General features: G+C 34.5%; 1 pseudogene across 1 annotated transcript; it reads left to right on the forward strand.

Annotated features, from left to right (window-relative positions):
• Positions 1 to 18,039: 18,039 nt before the first annotated feature.
• Positions 18,040 to 20,482, forward strand: LOC103265324 (annotated as a pseudogene). Its single transcript, XR_002482240.1, has one exon. The product of XR_002482240.1 is annotated as a peroxisomal multifunctional enzyme type 2 pseudogene (transcript).
• The last annotated feature ends 340 nt before the right edge of the window (positions 20,483 to 20,822 follow it).

Here is a 20,822-nt window from a genome sequence, read left to right on the forward strand (position 1 = left end):
TGGCATCCAATTTCTGAGCAAAACCCGAAACACATGGGCCATAAGAGATAAGATAGATAAGTGGGACCTCATTGAACTGACAAGCTTCTGCAAAGTCAAAGAAACCATCAAGAAAGCAGTGAGATAGCCCACAGACTGGGAAAAAGTATTCACCAACTCCATGTCTGACAAAGGCCTAACCTCTATGATCTACAAGGAACTCAAATGTGCTCAAAAGAAAAAAAACAAAAATCCCATTACAAAGTGAGCAAAAGATATGAACAGACACTTCTCAAAAGAAGACACACGAGCAGCCAACAGACACATGAAGAAATGTTAAACCTAACTAGTCATCAAGGAGATGCAAATTAAAACTATGCTGAGATACCACCTATCCCTAGTCAGAATGGCCATTATCAATAACTTAAAAAGTAACAGATGCTGGAGAGGATGTGGTGAAAAGGGAACACTTCTACACTGTTGGTGGTAGTGTAAACTAGTGCAGCCTCTGGAAATCAGTGTGATGATTCCTAAAAGTTTAAAAATCGACCTTCCATATGTCCCCACAATCTCCCTACTGGGAATATACCCTGAAGAACTCAAATCACTCTATAAAAAAGATACCTGCACACATATGTTTATCTCAGCATTGTTCACAATAGCAAGATCATGGAACCAACCACGTTGTCCATCAAAAAAGGACTGGATTAAAAAATGTGGTACATATACTCAATGATATCATACATAGCCACAAAAAAGAACAAAATCATGAATTTTGCAGCAACTTGGATTGAATTAGTGTTTATAAATACTGAGTGATCTCTCACAGAAACAAAGATCTGAGTATCAAACGTTCTCACTCATAAGTGGACCTTGAACAACAATCGTAATACTAAAGAAAAGGATTGACAGTGGCCAGAAACTATTTGTGGGGCAGGGAGGGGAAGGGAGGTGGGATTAACGGTAGTTAATATCTGTCTGGGGACGTGGGGGCACATCTCATCAACAAGGGTACCTGCACAATGCATATTTGTATACCTAACCCTTAACTGTACCTCACAATTTTAAAATAAAAAATATGTTTTAAAAAAAGTTAAATTAAAATAAAATTTCAAAATCCAAAAGGTTACAACATAAGAATATACATGTTTTTTGTACAGTTGTACAATGCATTTCTGTTTTAAGCAAAGTATTGTTACAAAAAGGTAGAAAAAGTTAAAGTTTAAAATATAAAGTTAGGTCAATTTATTACTGAAGAAAGAAAAATATTTTAAAATAAATTTAGTTTAGCTGAAGTGTACAATGGTTCTAAAACCTACAGTTGTGTACAGTAATGTCCTTGATGTTTACTCATCATCACTTACAGTCTCACTCAGAGCTGGTCCATTTCTGCAAGCTTCATTCAGGATCAGTGCCCTATACAGGTATACTCTTTTTAAAATAATTTATATCATATTTTACAGCACCTTTTCTATGTTTAGATTCACAAATATCATTTTATAATTGTCTCCAGTATTCATAAGGTAACATGCTGTACAGGTTTGTAGCCTAAAAGCAATAGTCTGTACAGTATAGCCTTAGGTGCGTTGTATCCCATACCATTTAGGTTTGTGTAAACACAGTCTTTCCTGTTTACGCAATGACAAAATCACCTTAGGACACCTTTCACAAAATGCATCCTTGTTGTTAAATGATGCATGTTACTAATGAGTAAGTCAGCACATTAGAAATAATTCCATGCTAAAACAAACAAGAGCCCATTTTTTTCAGATGAAATTATTTAATGGTTAATGGTAGAAAAGCAAAACAGCTATTCTGAGTGTTTATGAAGGATCTGCATTTAAGTATGCAGTTATTCATTCTTTTGAAAGACTGATGGTGCTGCTAATTAGTCCATCGACCTATGGTTTCCCACTATGTGTATATTAGTTTTCTATTCTCCATAGCAAATTACCACAAACCTAAAAAACAGACCTTAAAGTAACACTTAGTCATTATTTCACAGTTGTTGTATGCCAGAAATCCAGGCTTGGCCTAACTAGATTATTTGCTCAGGGTCTCCCCTTTGTTTCCCCTTTAACCATGTTTTTCTCTGTGCACCCATGGGTTCTTACTCCACTTTTCATTGAGTTGAAGCAGCCTGAGGCTCTTTACCAGATGAAGATTCCCAACCTTGAACTTTCCAGTCTCCAGAATCATGAACCAAATAAAACTTCTTTTGATAAACTACCTAATCTCAGACATCCTGTCATAGCAACAGTCAATAAACTAAAATAAGGTCCTTTTCTAAGTTTATTCAGGTGTTGATAGAATTCAATTCCTTGAAGTAATATAAATGCTCTTATTTTCTTGATTTTTAAATGTTCACTGTGATTTTCTATTCATGGTTTATGTAACAGTTAATTCCATGATTGTCCTTTTTTTCTTAACTTTCCTATGAATAATATTAATTAATGCTTTTTTATATTTCCAAATGCATTCTTTGTCTTTTTAATAAAATCCAAGGGGTTTAATGTAATGGCAAATATTATAGTCAGATTATGGAGCATAAGGTAGAGAAATTGGGATTAAAAAGGGATAGAGACTTCTTTCAGACATTTGGCCTACAAAAGATTTGAATACTTATTTTGCTAACTAAGTGCTCTTCTGCTATCTATATGCATGTTGAAAGTATATATAATATATTATAAATGGTTATGGAGTCTCAAAGGGGCTTAGTTTTTTAAAGAAAATATTTACATGCAATCATTTGACATATAATTCAAGTAACAATAATAATTCTATAAACCATTATGATAATTGCCTATGTACACATGTTAGCAGAGTATTGTTTTCCTTAAAAGTTTTACTTATTGGTATGAAACTTATTTTAAAAGTATTTTATCTCTTCTTTAGTAGTAATTAACATTGTATAGTTTATATATAATTGTTTAAAAATTCTCAACTGAATTCAAATTACATTTATTCATTTAATTGAGATATTTTAAAAAATTATTAACTTTCATATGTTTGTGTATTCAAATGTCTGTGTGTATACAAAAGTGACCACCAAAAATCCAAAATTTATTTATGAAAAATTGTGTATTTATTCTCACAGGCTTAAATTTACATGTTTAAACTGTAGTCACCTTCAAATTACTCTAAGTTTGATGCAATATACCTATTTAGACACTTTTTCTATTGCTCAAAACACTTTCTGAACTTGTTAATTGTGATGCCTTTTAGTGCTTCTGTTGTTTTTTTTTTTTCACTTCTACTTAAGCAAAATGTTTCCCTTTGAGGACTTTTTTCACCTGGGGAAACAAAAAACGTCACTGAGGAAGAGATCTGGTGAATAAGGAGTGTAGGGCATAAGGGTCATGCTGGTTTTAGTCAAAAATAGCAAAAAACTCAGCACAGTGTGGGCGGGTATATTGTCATGGTGGAAGAACCAGTCACCAGTTTGCCACAACTCAGAATCTTCTTCCGCAAATTGTGAGACAACCTTCTCAAAACTTCTAGATAAAAACTTTAGTTGACCATTTAATCCAGAAGAACAGATTCCATGTGTACTATAAGGGGCCTACTCTCCAAAAGATAATTCTATTTTGGGGGGGGTCCCCTCCTATATCACATTAACTATATAACAATTCTTCAACATATTCAAAAGCATATTATATAATCACAATGCATATTTGGTACAAATTAACTATGAGTTGTGATTTCTTATAAGATTAGAAAGAGCTAGTCTTCAAATTTTCAAAAGTAAAACCATCTTTCTTTCTTGTTATGCAGATACAAATTACCCAAATTCCTTCTCATCACAAAATCGAAATATGTTGTAGTATAATTATTTACACATCTGTTGCCCTAGTTATCATGTAAGCTCATTAGAAAAATTCATTTTCTTTAACTCTCTCCAAACCTTCTTAAAGTTATCATTATAATAATTTTCCTAAAGTATACATCTAAGTATATTATTAAGAAAATGAACACACTACAGTGCCTCCCCAGTACCTAATGGATAAAGCTTAAACTTCTTGTAGGCCAAGTTCTCCTGCTTACTTACCTCTTTTGCTTTATTTAGTGGTGTTCAGATATTTCTAAAATAAATGATAGAATTTTGTCTACAACATTTTGTTTAGGCAGTTATTGACACACTGAAGTAAGTAAATAAATACCATGAAGAATGAAGGAATTTACGAACGGATGAGAAATCATAGATGTCTCCTTTGAGGAATATATACTAAACAAAAATTGTATAAATACACAACTCTTTCTTCACTGCTTGTAAACTGCTGAAGGTAGCTAGGAGAGAGTGTTATCTCTCCATCTGTCTATATACATAGTTTTGAAATCCAGTTCATATATTTACCAACCTTGGAAACTTGAGCAAAACTCATAGATTTTGTAAGCCTATTCTGCATGTATAAGATATGGATAATAAAAACCTATACTCCACAGGCTGGTTGATTAGATTAAAGGGGGCAAGACTTGTCGATTTATTGACATTTTGCCTTCCACATTAGATGCACTAAAAGTGCAACCACTATTTTTATGTCCTTTATGTTATTTGCAGACATTAGAATTTAAGTTCCAGCTCACTGATGGAAAAGTAACCACTGGCAGAAATAGAATCCTGTCTACAATTGAATCCTGTATACAATTAAATCCTGTCTACAATCAAAGCCTGCTTACAAATGCACGCTAACACAAACCAAATAAGATAAATGTCTTAAAACATTTTAAACCATTATGAATGCACTTTGTTTAATTTAGCTTGAAAAACAAATTAATAGTGCTATGTGAGAAATAAGTACAGTTGCTACCTGTTGCCATTTGTCAAATAGTGGAAAATTAACATTGTTATTCAGCTTTAGAGTTTTAAAGATTAGTGTCTCATATTTGAGCTCAAGGCAAGGTGGTAGGGTGAACATTATCTTATTTTACAACTGAATACATTGGAACATAAGGAAGTTAAATGTTTTTCTAAATTCACAAAGACAAAATATAGCACAAATGTGGAACATTGTTAAGCAGTCATAAAAAATGAATTAGAGGCATCAGGAAGTAATTTTTTGGAGAAATAAAAAATGTATTGCTTTCCATTGTCTTTTTGCCTTCTAAATATTTTCATTCATTCAAAAATACTGATCATATACTGGGCACTGTTCTATAGGCTCAGCTACTAACATGAACACGCAGACAGTGTTCCTTTTTCTTCCTGAGCTTACAGTCTAGTGCAGGATATTAAAAATAAAATCAAAATAGAAACAAATTTTAGTGATTATGCATTAAAGTAAGAAACAGGATGCCAAAATAAAAGAAACAGAGTTGGTGTGAGTGGAACTTACTCTAGAAGAAATGATCAGGGAATGCCAGCTGGTAGAGGTCACATTTACTCTAAGAAAGATAAGAGTGCCAACATTTCAGGAAAATGAAGGAGAATATTTGTGACAAAGAGAGAACTTATGACAAGTGATTTGTGGTAGGATATTACTCGAAACAAAACAATTATTTTTCGGAGGCAAGTCCCTTGTAGTACATGTTTCCCCAGTTAAGAAAGGATTCTAGGAACTCATTAGCATTAGTGTACCAGCTAGCATTGTTGTGTATCACAATTTGGGGAAGAAACATCCCAAGGTGTGGTCAACAGGTAACTGGTTCTTTCACCATGACAACACACTTGCCCTCACCATGCCAAGTGATAAACATTATTTGGCCAAAAACCAGTATGACCTCTATTTCCTAACTTTCCTCTTCACTGGATCTTGTCTCAAACAACTTTATTTTATTTTATTGCTATTTCCACAAAGAAAAAAAGTCTTCAGAGGGAAACATCTTGCTGATGTGGAAGATGTGAAACAAAAAATAGTAATGGCACTAAAAGACATCAAAATTGATGAGTTCAAAAACTATTTTGAGCAGTAAAAAAAAGTGTCTCAATAGGTGTATTGCATCAAATGGAGAGTACTTTGAAGGTGACTAAAGCTTAAACATGTAAGAGTAAACATACAAGCTGGGCTCAGTGGCTCAGCCTGTAATTCTGTGCCTTTGGGAGGCTGAGGTGAGTGGATTGCCTGAGCCCCGGGGTTCGAGACCTGCCTGGGCAGCGAGACCTCATCTCTACAATAAATCAAAAAATCAGCTGGACGTCGTAGCGCATGCTTGTAATTCTGGCTACTTGGAAGGCTGAGGCGGAAGGATCGCCCGGAGCCCAGCAGGCGAGGCTGCGGTGGCCGGGAGCGGCCACTGCACTCCAGTCTGGGCGACAGAGTGAGACTCGAACTAAAAAAAAAAAAAAAAAAAAAGAATAAATATACAATTTCTTATGAATAATGTCCAAATTTTTCTGGGTCCCCTTTTGTATGCTGATCGGTTTTGAAAAATTGAGTCTGTTAGTGTGAGTGGAACATAATGAGGTAAGAGGAAGGCTTAAGGTAGCTCACCACAGGAAGTTTAGACTTTAAGTTAAATGGGGGCCAGATAATGGTTTAAAACAAAGTCTTGGTGTGATCTCATTTACAGTATAAAAGACCATTTGGAAGAGAACATATGTGAGTGTGAAAGAATGTCAGCAGGGAAATTAATTAGGATATCAAAAATCTAGTAAGAGGTACCCTGGATTGTGATATCTAGGAACCCATCTCTAAAGGCTGCATTCTTAATAAATATGTAGTATGGTCCCCTCTCAGAAAGTATTTTTATTACAAGGGGGTGTCTCTTATTCAAGATTGAAAATCTTCTTTTTAAAGTGATAGTGCATACATTTTTAGTTATGCCTCTAAGTACCAGAAATAGCATCGAAGAGCACAATGTTATCATTACAAAATGACATTGTTCTACACAAGGAATATAAACCTGGCTTGTAGGAACCACAAGTATAACATAGAAATAGTATTAATATATCAATAAATGTTTTATTTTTTAAAATACCAAAATGTGGTAAATATACACAATGGAATTTTATGTAGCCACAAAAAGGAAAAACATATGAACTTCACAGCAACTTAGATGGATTTAGAGTTTATCACACTCAGTAATCTATCACAGATACAAAGAACAGAGTACCATATGTTCTCATTCATAAGCAGACCTTGAACAATTATAATATTATAAGAAAGGGATTGGCAGTCATGGGAAACTGCTGGGGGTGGGGGTCGGGGGGTTGGATGGGCAGTTGAGGGAAATTGCCAGGGGAGGGAGGAACACACCTCATCAACAAGGGATCTGCATAATAAACATTTGTATACCTAACCCTGAATTGTACTCAACATCTTTAAAATAAAGAAAAAAAAATCAAGACAAATTCCAACTTTAAGTTATCTAATTCTACCAAAATTACTGTTTTTTAATGTTTGAATATGTTAACGTGATTGTGGATACATTTCACAATGTTTATATATCAAAACCATGCTATACACTATAAATATATACAATTTTTATTTGTCAATTAAACCTCACAAAAGCTGGAGTAAAAAGGGATTGCTATGATTGTAAATAACAGAAACTAACTCTCCCTAACAATGAAAAAGAGGCTTCATTAGAAAGATAGCCTGGCTGTTCACAGAATCCCAAGTATAGCTAAGAAAATTTATTCCAGCTGGGAAAATAGAAATGATGACAACTGCAGAAACTACAGAAGTTGGGGTTGAGAGAACTTTTTTTAAATGACTTTACTCAGATTCAACTCCAGTGATTTTTATTTTTCTCGTCTCCCATTTAAGCTATAATTCCTAGGAAAGATGATCTGATGACCCATATTTGATCTACTACTGGAACAATCAGCTATAGCAGTAGAGGTAGGACCCTGATTTTTGAATTTAGGTTATTTCTGGGAAATAGAGGATTTCTATATGCCAGAAATTCAACCCAATTGACATATTTCACACTATTCCTTGTTACTCTTATTCAGACATGTACACACAGACACAGACACATAGACACACACACAGTTATTCCCTTGTATCCAAAAATATACTGTCCTAACACAATCCAAATATATTATTCTTCTTTCACAAGGAAGATAACTGAAAGTCACTTTCTGATTCTCTAGTCTGAGCTCTTCAGAGTGTTCAGTATAGCCAAGTGCCTTTTAATTCCCTCTCAGTATTTCTAAATTTTAGAAACAAAGGGAAATGTAATACTTTCACTACATTATATAGTAAATAAAAAGAGAAAGAAACATATAAAAAGCGTAATTCCATTTAAAATAGAATAAAATGGGAAAATAATTACACACATCAAATAAGAAAAATATTGATTTTCATATTTGAAAGTCACAAACCTCTAGGGAGCATTTTTCATGTCTCTTCTAAATTTCTTGGCCTTTACCTTTTATTCTAGCTGACTATGGCAAAATCCTCCTTTGGGATTTTCTGTCTAAGACCATATTTAACTATGTCAGAATATAAGAAGTAAAAATTTATGGACTAGTAAGTAATTCTGAGAAATGTTACTACAAGATTCTGGTCCATTTATCTTGATGAAAAGGTATTGCTTTAGAGAATATTTTGAATCCTGAAAAACTCCTGCCAACCCACACAAGGTGTAGTCTCATTATAACTGATCATGTTACTGAATTTTTAATATGGCATTCTTTTTTTACATAAGGGTAGATGCTTCTGGATATAAAGTTGTACAGGAAGGAGGATGAATTTTTGTGTGCTTTATTCCTCAATAGTACTTTGGCCTGATATAGATCTTACTCAGTTTCAGAGATGGGAATTTCATGCTGTTAAACCCATAAATTTCTGTCATCACTGAAATTATGATAATTATTTTTCACCCATTTAATCAGTATTGATTTTTGATGAGGAAACATGATTGGCATTTGCAGATCAATTGGGCATCCTTTTCATAATGGTAATAATAGTAATGTTGACAGTAATGATAATCTTCTGGTAATCAATCAAAAATATTTCTACCCTCTGCATTTTTTTTTCTAAGAGACCCATATTCATAGCTGACTCTCAATTTTCCATTTGGACAACCTCATTATCTAAGTCATTTACTGTCTAACAATCATTACTTTCAAAGTGACATAGATCTTTCATTAAGGCTATCCATCCAGGAAAACTGAATGATAATAAGTACCACTTGGAAGAATTTCTTTTTGAGTGAATCTCTGTAGCATTTCATTTTCAGCAAGTGCCGGCATAAATGGGAATCATTGTCAACCTCAATCAACATTTTTTTTCCACTTTTGTTGACTAGATAGTATCCCCTGAAATCTCATTTGGCAAAGAAGAGATGATTATGTAGCAGGCATAGGCAACTGTATATACTTAATATAAACACCAATGAAATATGAATTTTGACTATTGTCACTGTCATTAATTTCATATGGTTCTGCCCCACTGAAATTTTAGACCAATGTGAGCATAGAGAAAACATTTTTTTTTTTTTTTGAGTTGGAGTCTCACCCTGTCGCCCAGACTGGAGTGCAGTGGCCGCTCCCGGCCACCGCAGCCTCGACTTGCTGGGTTCCAGCGATCCTTTTACCTCAGCCTTCCAAGTAGCCGGAACTACAAGCGTGCACTACTATACCCTGCTAGTTTCTGATTTATTGTAGAGATGAGGTCTTGCCAAGTTGCCCAGGTGGGTCTCGAACCCTCGGGCTCAGGCAATCCACTCACCTCAGCCTCACAAAGGCGCGGGATTACAGGCTGAGCCACCGAGCCTGGCTGAGAAAACCTATTTTTTATGTAACTAATTATTTTGCTTTAATATTCTCTTAAATTACATATGGTATGCAAATCTACAAAATAACAAAAATAGATTCCCATACACTTCTATCACTTTGTACTTAGCAATGAACTGCACATCGTACCAGACATTTGGGATGTCATTTGGCGTGTATGGCTCCCCTCCTGAGCTACAGCAGAGAATAAGCAGCTTGCTCCACTGATTGAGAATTTGATAGCTTTAATCTCTGTTAACTCACTCAGAAAACACAGCTGTGCTTGCGACTTCTGAATGCCCACCTCTAAAAGATGCGTTTTTAACAGTCACTGTCCTCATTGGAATTCAGTGTTATGTGATAAAAAGCAAACAACTACCGGGATTGCTGGATTGAAAAAGGCTATATTATCATAGATAAAACAAATATTTTGTCACAGAATCTCTACCATGTTGAAGACACATGATTTCTATACAAATTACCTCTATGTTAGCTGGAAGAGTATCCCATTAGATTTTGAGTATTTCTTAATTTGTAATCTACTATTAGTATCTATATATCTAAATAATTAATAACTGTTTCAATAGTAGACACACTAAATATTTCAACACCATTCTTGTACAATAAAATTTATCATGTAATTTTGGAAAGCATATGATGCATTATAACTAAAAAGATACTGAAGCTTTTCACACGACTAATTTATATAGGGTAGGTAACAATTGAGAAAAAGAGAAATTCTCACACTTTTTTTAAAATTAGAAATCCTTACTCTTTAGTTCTTTTAGAAAGTAAAAGCACTGAAAATAAAAGCCCTACCACTCATCCTGTCTCTATAGCTTTGTGAATAATGGAAGCTACTATTTTAAACTATATTTATTTATAATTTGCTCAAACTAATGTTTGGCAGATATGATATCAGACAATGATTATAAAATAATTATATAAATAGTGCTCATTATTTGTACTTGCTCTGATCTTATTCATAAAAACTGCTTTTAAAGTGTATGCGTACATGCTGAGTTAAAGTTATTCCTGAGAGTGACTATCTCTTATGAGTCTGATGTTTGTGTCAGTAACAAAATTTATACTACTAGCATGACACATTACTCTCAATCATACAGAGCTGTTTCTTTGAACAATTTTATTTTATGTTCTCAGAAAACATGAATGGTGGTCCTTTGAGTAACACTCCATAAAATTACCATCATCTATATTCTCTATTCCACAAATAATATGTTTAGAAAAAAGCATGTGAAATTATAGATAGCACAAGTCTTTGAAAATCCACTTAAGTGGTTTCCTTTTATTTGACATATTATATTATTTTCACTTCACTTTGAATACTCCTCAATCAATTAATTTTGCCTGATATCAAAGTTTACTAATATAGATTGAGTTAAGGTACCTGAAAGAAAAAGCTATGGCATTTGTGGCGTATCTTCACACATTTACTTATTTATTTATTTATTTATTCATTCATTCATTCATTCATTCATTCATCTAGGCAGTGTCTTAGGATGTAGCCCAGGGTGATCTTATACTTCAGGTTTCAAAAATGCTCTCACCTCATCCTGCTGAGTAGCTGGGAACCATCATTTCAATGTGCACCCTGTATTCAGTTTAATAAACATTGAGTTTAATGTGTCTTCCATAATTTGCTATGACAAAACTTGAGTATACAATAAAAATTAGGACAAAGCCCTGCCTTCAAGAAGTTAGTAATTGTACTTCATTTGCTTTTGATGATTTTGTCATAAATTGATTGCTTTGGCTGATGTCCAGAAGAATGTTTCCTAGGTTTCCTTTTAGGATTTTTGTAGTTGGAAATCTTACATTAATGTCTTTAATTCATTTTTAATCAATTTTGTATACGGCAAGAGGAGAAGTATAGTTTTGTTCTTCTTCTTATGGTTAGTTTCTTTTCTCAGCACCTCTTATTGAATAGGGTACCCATTCCCCAAGGTTTATTTTTGTCAGTTTTGTCAAAGATCAGTTGATTGTGTCAGTTGCTTTATTTTTGGGATCTCTATTCTGTTATATTGGCCTATATGCCTATTCATGTACCATACCATGCTGTTTTACATACCATAACCTTGTAATAAAGTTTGAAGTTTGATAAATTGATGCCTCCAGCTTTATTCTTTTTACTTAGAATTGCATTGAGCTTTTTTATTTTTACTTTCATATAATTGTAAGTATCTTTTAATATCTGTTAAAAATTATGCTGGTAGTTTAATATGTATTGTGTTGAGTTTGTAGGTTGCTTTGGGTGGTATGGACATTTTAACAATATTAATTCTTCCAATCCATGAGCATGGAAAGTTTTTCTATTTGTGCCATCATTGATTAGTTTCAGCAGTGTTTTGTTGTTCTTTTTTGGAGTAGTTCGAGTCTCACTCTGTCGCCCAGACTGGAGTGCAGTGGCTGCTCATGGCCACCGCAACCTCGACCTGCTGGGTTCCGGCGATCCTTCCGCCTCAGCCTTCCAAGTAGCTGGAATTACAGGCATGCGCTACCATGCCCGGCTGTTTTTTTGATTTATTGTAGAGATGAGGTCTCGCTGCCCAGGTGGGTCTCGAAACCGTGAGCTCAGGCAATCCACTCACCTCAGCCTCCCAAAGACGCGGGATTACAGGCTGAGCCACTGAGTCCGGCTTGTTGTTCTTATTGTAGAGATTTTTCACCTTGTTGCTCAAATATATTCCCAGGTATTTTATTTTATTTTATTTTATTGTGTCTATTATAAAAGGGATTGTGTTTTTGATTTTGTTCTTGGCATGAACTTTGTTAATGTATAGAAATGCTACTGATTTTTGAATGTTGATTTTATATCCTGAGACACTACTCAAGTCACTTAGTAGGTCTAGGATTCTTTTCTTGAAATCATCAGGATTTTCTAAATATAGAATTATATTGTCTACAAAGAGGGATAATTTAATTTTCTCTTTTCCTATGTGGATACTTTTTATTTCCGTCTCTTGTCTGTTTGCTGTGGGTAAGAATTCCAGTACTATGTCAAATATGAGTGATAAAAGTGAACATTCTTGCCTTGTTTAGGTTCTTTGGTGGAATACGTCTACTCATTAAGTATGACGTTTTCTATGGGTTTGTCACAGATAGCTCCTATTACTTTGAGGTTTGTTTGGTTGATGACTGAATGGTTGAGGATTTTTACCATGAAGGAATGTGGAATTCTATCACATGCCTTTTCTGTATTTATTGAGATGGTCATATGGTTCTTATTTTTCATTCTGTTTATGTGGTGGGTTATATCTATTGATTTGCATATTTTGAACTAAATTTGGATCCCAGGAATAAAGACCATCTGATTATGGTGAATGATCTTTTTAATGTGTTGCTGGATGTTGTTTGTTATTATATGGAGGGTTTGGCATGCATATTAGTCAGAAATATTACCTGTAGTTTTCTTTCTTTCTTGTGTCTTTGCCAGATTTGTGCATCAGAATAATATTGGCTTTGTAGAATGAATTAGAAACGAGTCCCTCACTCTTGACTGAAATAGTATCAGTAGAATTGGTACCAACTCTTGAATGTCTGGCAGAATTTGACTGTAAATTTGTTTGGTCCAAGAATTTTTGGTTGTTGGGTCTTTTATTGTGATTCAATTTCAAGGTTTGTTGATGATATATTTAAGGTTTTAATTTATTCCTGTTTCAGTCTTGGGAAGTTGTGTGCTTCTATGAATTTATGCTTTCTCTATGTTTTGTAGCTGCTTGCATACAGTTGTTTCTAAGACTCTGATAATCTTTTGAATTTTATTGGTAATCAATTGCCATGTTTTTTGTTTCTGTCTGCATTTATTTTGATTTATATATTCTCTCTCTCTCTCATCTGACCAGCATTTTATCAATCTTATTTATTCTTTCAAAGAACAGCTTTTTGATTTGTTAATCCTTTGTATAATTTTTTTGGTTCAAATTTATTTATTCATTTGATTTTAGTCATTTATTTTATTTTGTTAGTTTTGGCTTCTTGTTTTTCTAGTTTTTTTAGATACAATATTAGGTTATTTATTTGAGACTTTTCTATTTTCTTATTGTGGGCATGTACTTCAATATATGCATATATATCTTTTTATTTTTTATTTTAGCACTGCTTTTGCAGTATCTTGGTTATTTTGGTATGTTGTGCCTTTATTTACATTTGATTTTAATATACATTTTTACTTCTGTTTTTATTTCACTCTTTAGCCCCAAATCATTCAAGTTGTTAGTTTCCATGTATTTGTATGGTTTCAAAGTTTCTTCTTGATGTTGATTTCTATTTTTATTTTGCTGTGCACAGAGATGCTTGGTATGATTTCGATTTTTGGGGACTATATTAGGACTTGATTTGTGGTGAGTATGTAATCAATATTACAATATGTCCCATGTGCAGATGAGAAGAATGTATATTTTGTCATTGTTAGGTGAAGTTTTCTGTAGATATTTTTTACATCTAGTCAAGAGTCAAATTTAAGTCTATAATATCTTTGTTAGTTTTCTGCCTCAATAATCACTTTAGAGCTTTTAGTAGGGTGTTGAAGTCTCCCACTATTATTATGTAGCTATGTAAGTCCTCTGTTTGGTATATATACGTTTAGGATAGTTATTACTTCTTGCTAGATTGAGCCCTTTATCATCTTTTTTTTTTTTTTTGTGAAACTTTTGTTGATTTAAAAACTTTTTCATCTGATCAAATATGTTATCTTTTTGTTTTCCATTTGCATGATATGCTATTCTCTGCTGGAAAACATGCAAAATAATTGAAAAAAATGATGGAAAGAAAGAGTAATCAGAGACACATTTAGACTTAGAAGAAGATAATAAAAAGTTTGAAAGGTTAAAGGTGAAGGCAGTGGCAAAGGGGAAGTTTATAACAATAGAACCTTTCAAGGCAAACCTTCGAAGTTCAACATAATCAATATTTACCCTATGCTTATGACTTCAAAATAATAGTAAAGCCTCACTACCTCTGTGAGAAGACTGTTATATTTCTTTTCTATTTAAAAAAAATAAAAAAGACTATACTACTAAACACAAGTTTATTATAGATTATACAGGGTTATTTGAAAGCAGATATCCTCCTGTATTTCTTGGAAGAAGCAATGTCTGGTTACAAAGCTGTGTAGCAGGCTAACTCTCCTGACCCTGGTCCTTGGGGTAAAAATATTATATTAAAAAAAACCCAACCCAGTCTATCATTCCGAAAAACTCTGTTTGCTTAAAGGAATAACCAAAATATTTTGCAGTTTTTTAGAGGTTCTCAAAGTCTTCTTGACAAATTAAGGTCTTTGAGAATTATGTACAGTCATATCTCTTACCTTTAAAAAAAGTAATATATCAGCAAAAACTAAATCTTGCAAACAAAGCCTTAGACATTTTTGATTTCTTAACACTCAAACAAGGATGTAGATCATATCCCTTAAATCTAATGATTTTCTTCCCTTTCTAAGATTGCTTTTGTAACCCATGAACCATACATAGGTATACAGTTTATGAGGTTATCACAATAGTCAAAGCTTATTATTCTCAATTACCTGGTCTAGAGTGTAAATGCCAAATAAGAAGTTTTACTAAAGTATTTTTTGAAATATTTGACATTTAAAAGACTTTAAAATTGGCCGGACTCGGTGGATCAGCCTGTAATCTCAGCACTTCAGGAGGCTGAGGCGAGCGGATTGCCTGAGCCTGCGGGTTCAAGACCCACCCAACTTGGCTAGACCTTGTCTCTACAATAAATCAAAAGTTAGCCAGGCTTGGTAGTGCGCGCCTATAGTTCCGGCTACTTGGAAGGCTGAGGCGGGAGGATTGCCTGAGCCCAGCAGGTTGAGTCTACTGTGGCTGGGAGCATGCCTCTGCACTCCAGTCTAGGTGACAGAATGAGACTCCAATTTAAAAAAAAAAAAATTACTGACAATGCATGGCAACTTTTTTCCTCTATCAACACTGGAGGAAATACCATCATCATCATCATCATCATCATCATCATCATCATCACAACTAATTCTGCAATTTGTGGTTTATTTGAAAGGCTTTATTAAGGTAATCAAGGGTAGAATGAAAATTGTTCTTGAAGAGAGATGCTAGCTTTCAAGTGGTCATGAAGCAACATTGAAGAGTTCTTGAAAGTTCATGTTGATAAATTAACTACTGCACATGTATAGGAGGATATATAACACTGGCTTGAAGAAGACGGAGATGAAAACTCCAAGATATATGGTCAAAACACAGGTGCCATCTACTTTGAAGAAATTTATGGGTCATGCAAATATAATGCTGAACCTTATTCGCAAATGTACCACCCATATGATGAAAAGCCCTCTTTTTATTATTGACTGATATATTTCACTCTGATGATTCAACTTCTTTAGGAAGTAGACATCTAAAAGGGCAACAGATTTATTTAGAGCAACACTTGTGAATATAAAGGAAAGAAAGGGCGGGAACAGGTGGGTACCTCTTTCAGACCACAGTACAGATCTGATATCTATGAATGAAGAAGGAAAGCCAGAAGGATTGTATGTAAAGAGCTTCAGGCTCTGAGAGTGCCTCTGAGAGTTTATAGGGAAACTCTGAGCAGAGATTGTCCCTTATCAGTATTATATATGGGTCAGAAATGGCTACCTCTGGTAAATTCTTTGGCTGTGCTCACTAATAGGCTAGAAGCAACCTAAAAGTGAATGTTCCTGTTATAAATGTGGTAGTTGATCCTGAAGGTATTAGCACTTGGAGGCTGTCATATAACTACTCTTTGGAAATAATTTCTATTGAAAAAAGATCTGAGGGGCACATTTCTATGACTGCAACAATTAAAGAATGATACAAAAATCTTCAAGGATATAAACAGTGTGAATGGAAACAAATTTCCATTTTGCAGTAATTTTCATTCCAAAGCATTGTACACTTTCCCTGAAGCTTGCTGTTGGGAATCTTTATAGCAGAAGCAAAATGATAGAAAAAATTTGGCAGTCCCTCCCATTCTGATAGTTTACGAGGAGTTGCCTTCCATCATTGAATATTTCCAATGCATGTCGCTTTCTACAATTTGTGACACTGACTGTTTTAGCACTCATTAACTCCTGTCACCTCAGTATCTTCAATATCAATCTCATCATACTTGGTCCATTAAAATGGTTCAATACAGATAATCAGTTTTTTTCATGATCTATTTTTAATTTTTTTCATAAAAGAAATATATCTATTGTTATATATCATTTATGGGGTTTCTTTTAAATGTATAGATATTACTATGTAGAATGTGACAATTTGTTAACAATCATATGAACAGTGGAAAGGAAACAATATTTTAAGTACTTTATGTTTTATTATGATCGTTTGATACATATAAATACATTTAGGTGTTTTTAATACATTTTAAGAAATTTACTTGAGATTGGATTTGTGTGGAAAGTTGTCAGGTAAAGCGGCCACTGCACTCCAGTCTGGGTGACAGAGTGAGACTCCAACTCAAATAAAAAAAAAAAAAAAAAAAAAGAAAATCCAATATCTGCTTGAAGGTCTATGGCAACTTGGAGGATCTCTAAATTGGAGTAATCTCTGGCCTCAGGATATATATCATACTTAAACATCATATTCCAGGACCTCTACTTATCTCTCCAGGCAACTTCATCCTCCACTATTCCACACCTCACACTTTATAATCTGTTGATACAGAAGAATATGAATGTATTATGCTATGTCACATTAGCATTTATTTAATTTAATTATTCACTCTAACCTGAATGCTCCCATATACTTCCATCTTTCTCAGCTTGGTAAAATTATACACATGCTTAACTATCATTTCTACAAGCTAGCTGTCTACTCTCCTCTGTTCATGCTCCATAGATGCCTGCTATGCATTTTTCCTTACTTACTGGGGTTAAAAATGAGGATTTATTTTTATGTTCTAAAGAACAACAAGACAAATATATAGAAGTGGCATATCCACCCACAAAAGTAAGCTTTTTTTTAAGAAAAAAAAAGCTTAACTATTAAATAAATTCTACTGACAAAAATCACTATCTCTTATTGTGTTATAATTCTAAAAAGCACTCATGTAACTATAAAAATTGCTGCAATTAATGTTCTACTTTCTAAACCAAATAAATTAAAAAATATGAGTCAATGGCATTTGCATTACTTTCATGATAACATGGCCAAACTTATTGCTGCATGATTTGTTTCTAAAGTTCATTTTACTCTACAAGGATTAATTATCTAATCTTTTTTCCTGTAAATGATATGTAAGTTAATTATCTGAATTTCACAATTATATATCTAAATTAAGATATTTGGAGTATTTGTGTTTGTGTGAGTGTGTGTGAGTGTGTGTGAGTGTGTGTGTGTGTGTGTGTGTGTGTGTGTGTGTGTGTGTCACTGCAGGCTGGACTCATGACCTGGCCGCTGAGGTTCGACGGGTGGGTGGTCCTGGTCACCGGCGCGCGGGGAAGAATTGAACCAAGCCTATGCCCTGGCATTTTCAGAAAGAGGAGCATCAGTTGTTGTGAATGATTTAGGAGGGGATTTCAAGGGTGTTGGTAAAAGCTCCTTTGTTGCTGATAAGGGTGTTGAAGAAATAAGAAGGAAAGGTGGAAAAGCGGTGGACAACTTTGATTCCGTGGAAGAGGGAGAGAAGGTTATGAAGACAGCACTGGATGCTTTTGGAAAAATAGATGTTGTGGTCAACAATGCTGGAATTCTGAGGGACCGTTCCTTTGCTAGAATAAGTGATGAAGATTGAGATATAATCCACCGAGTTCATTTGCGAGGCTCATTACAAGTGATCCGAGCAGCATGGGAACACATGAAGAAGCAGAAATCTGGAAGGATAATTATGACTTCATCAGCTTCAGGAATATATGGCAATTTTGGCCAGGCAAATTATAGTGCTGCGAAACTGGATCTTGTAGACCTTGCAAATTCTCTTGCAATTGAAGGAAAGAAAAGCAACATTTATTGTAACACTGTTGTCCTAGTGCTGGATCACGGATGACTCAGACTGTTATACCTCAAGATCTTGTGGAAGCCCTGAAGTCAGAATATGTGGCACCCCTCGTCCTTTGGCTTTGCCACGAGAGTTGTAAGGAAAATGGTAGCTTGTTTGAGGTTGGAGCAGACTGGATTGGAAAATTATGCTGGGATCGGACCCTTGGAGACATTGTAAGACAGAAGAATCAGCCAATGACTCCTGAGGCAATAAAGGTTAACTGGAAGAAGATCTGTGACTTTGAGAATGCCAGCAAATCTCAAAGTATCCAAGAATCCACTGGCGGTATAATTGAAGTTCTAAGTAAAATAGATTCAGAAGGAGGAATTTCAACAAATCACACCAGTCATGCAGCAACTACAGCAACATCAGGATTTGCTGGAGCTATTGGCTATAAGCTCCCTCCATTTTCTTCTGCTTATACGAAACTGGAAGCTATTATGTATGCCCTGGGAGTGGGAGCATCAATTATGGATCCAAAAGATTTGAAATTTATTTATGAAGGAAGTTCAGATTTCTCCTGTTTGCCTACCTTTGGAGTTATCCCAGGTCAAAAATCTATGATGAATGGAGGATTAGGAGAAATTCCTGGGCTTTCAATCAACTTCGCAAAGGTTCTTCATGAGAAGCAATACTTGGAGTTGTATAAATCTCTTCCCAGAGCAGGAGAATTAAAATGTGAAGCAGTTGTTGCTGATGTCCTAGATAAAGGATCTGGTGTTGTGATTCTTATGGATGTCTATTATTCTGGGAAGGAGCTTATATGCTATAATCAGTTCTCTAACTTTCTTGTTGGCTCTGGAGGCTTTGGTGGAAAACGGACATCAGACAAAGCCAAGGTAGCTGTAGCCATACCTAATAGATCTGATGCTGTACTTACAGATACCACCTCACTTAATCAGGCTGCTTTGTATCGCCTTAGTGGAGACTGGAATCCCTTACACATTGATCCTAACTTTGCTAAGCCCATATTACATTTGACAAGCCAATATTACATGGATTATGTACATTTGGATTTTCTGCCAGGCATGTCTTATGGTAGTTTGCAGATAATGATGTGTCAAGATTCAAGGCAATTAAGGTTCGTTTTGCAAAACCAGTGTATCCTGGACAAACTCTACAAACTGAGATGTGGAAGGAAGGAAATATAATTCATTTTCAAATCAAGGTTCAAGAAACTGGAGACATCATCATTTCAAATGCATATGTGATCTTGTGGGAACATCTGATATTTCAGCTAAGACCCTTTCTGAAGGTGGGGAAATAGGTCGCCGCCTTAAGGATGTTGGGCATGAAGTGGTGAAGAAAGTAAATGCTGTCTTTGAGTGGCATATCACTAATCGTGGAAATGTTGCAGCTAAGTGGACTATTGACCTGAAAAATGATTCTGGAAAAGTATACCAAGGCCCTGCGAAAGGTTCTGCTGATACAGCCATCATATTTTCAGATGAAGATTTCATGGACATAGTACTGGGCAAACTTGACACTCAGAAGGCATTCTTCAGTGGCCAACTGAAGGCCAGAGGCAACATCATGCTGAGTCAGAAACTTCAGATGATCCTTAAAGACTATGCCAAGCTCTGAAGGGCACACTACACTACTAATAAAAATAGAATGATTAAATACTGTCTCCACCCAGATATGCTTGATTATTCTGCAAAAGTGATCAAAACTAAGATGCAAGGAAATTTACTTAACATTTTCAGATTTCAGATAACTTTTCAGATTTTCATTTTCTACTCATTTGTCGTGTATCATTATTTTTACAAGAAATTATATATATAAGCTAGCACACAATTATTGTTCTGCTCTTAGATCTATATCTTCATAATAAAAAATTTCATCCCCCCCAAAAAAAGGATATTTGGATTAATTGAAAACTTTTCAATTAACACATGAGACTAATGTTGCCAATTTGTATGCAATTTCTGCTGTCTACCAAAATTGCCAATGAATTAAAAAAAAAACAAACTAGGTGCAATTGTTTATTAGAATGAAGTAACTTATTTTTACAGTACATTTTTCTATATATAGGATCTCCCAACATGTGGTCATAACAGAAATTGTACTTGTATTTTTTTTCAAGCTATCTGCTTTTATTTTATATGTGCTACCTGCTTATCTTAACTTTTAAATAAAATGGCAATGAATCTGAAAAGATGAGTATTGGGACTTAATTAATCAGGGC

The sequence above is a fragment of the Carlito syrichta genome, unplaced genomic scaffold, assembly GCF_000164805.1.
Source record: "Carlito syrichta isolate Samal-C Ts95f unplaced genomic scaffold, Tarsius_syrichta-2.0.1 Scaffold306425, whole genome shotgun sequence".
Taxonomy (NCBI): domain Eukaryota; kingdom Metazoa; phylum Chordata; class Mammalia; order Primates; family Tarsiidae; genus Carlito; species Carlito syrichta.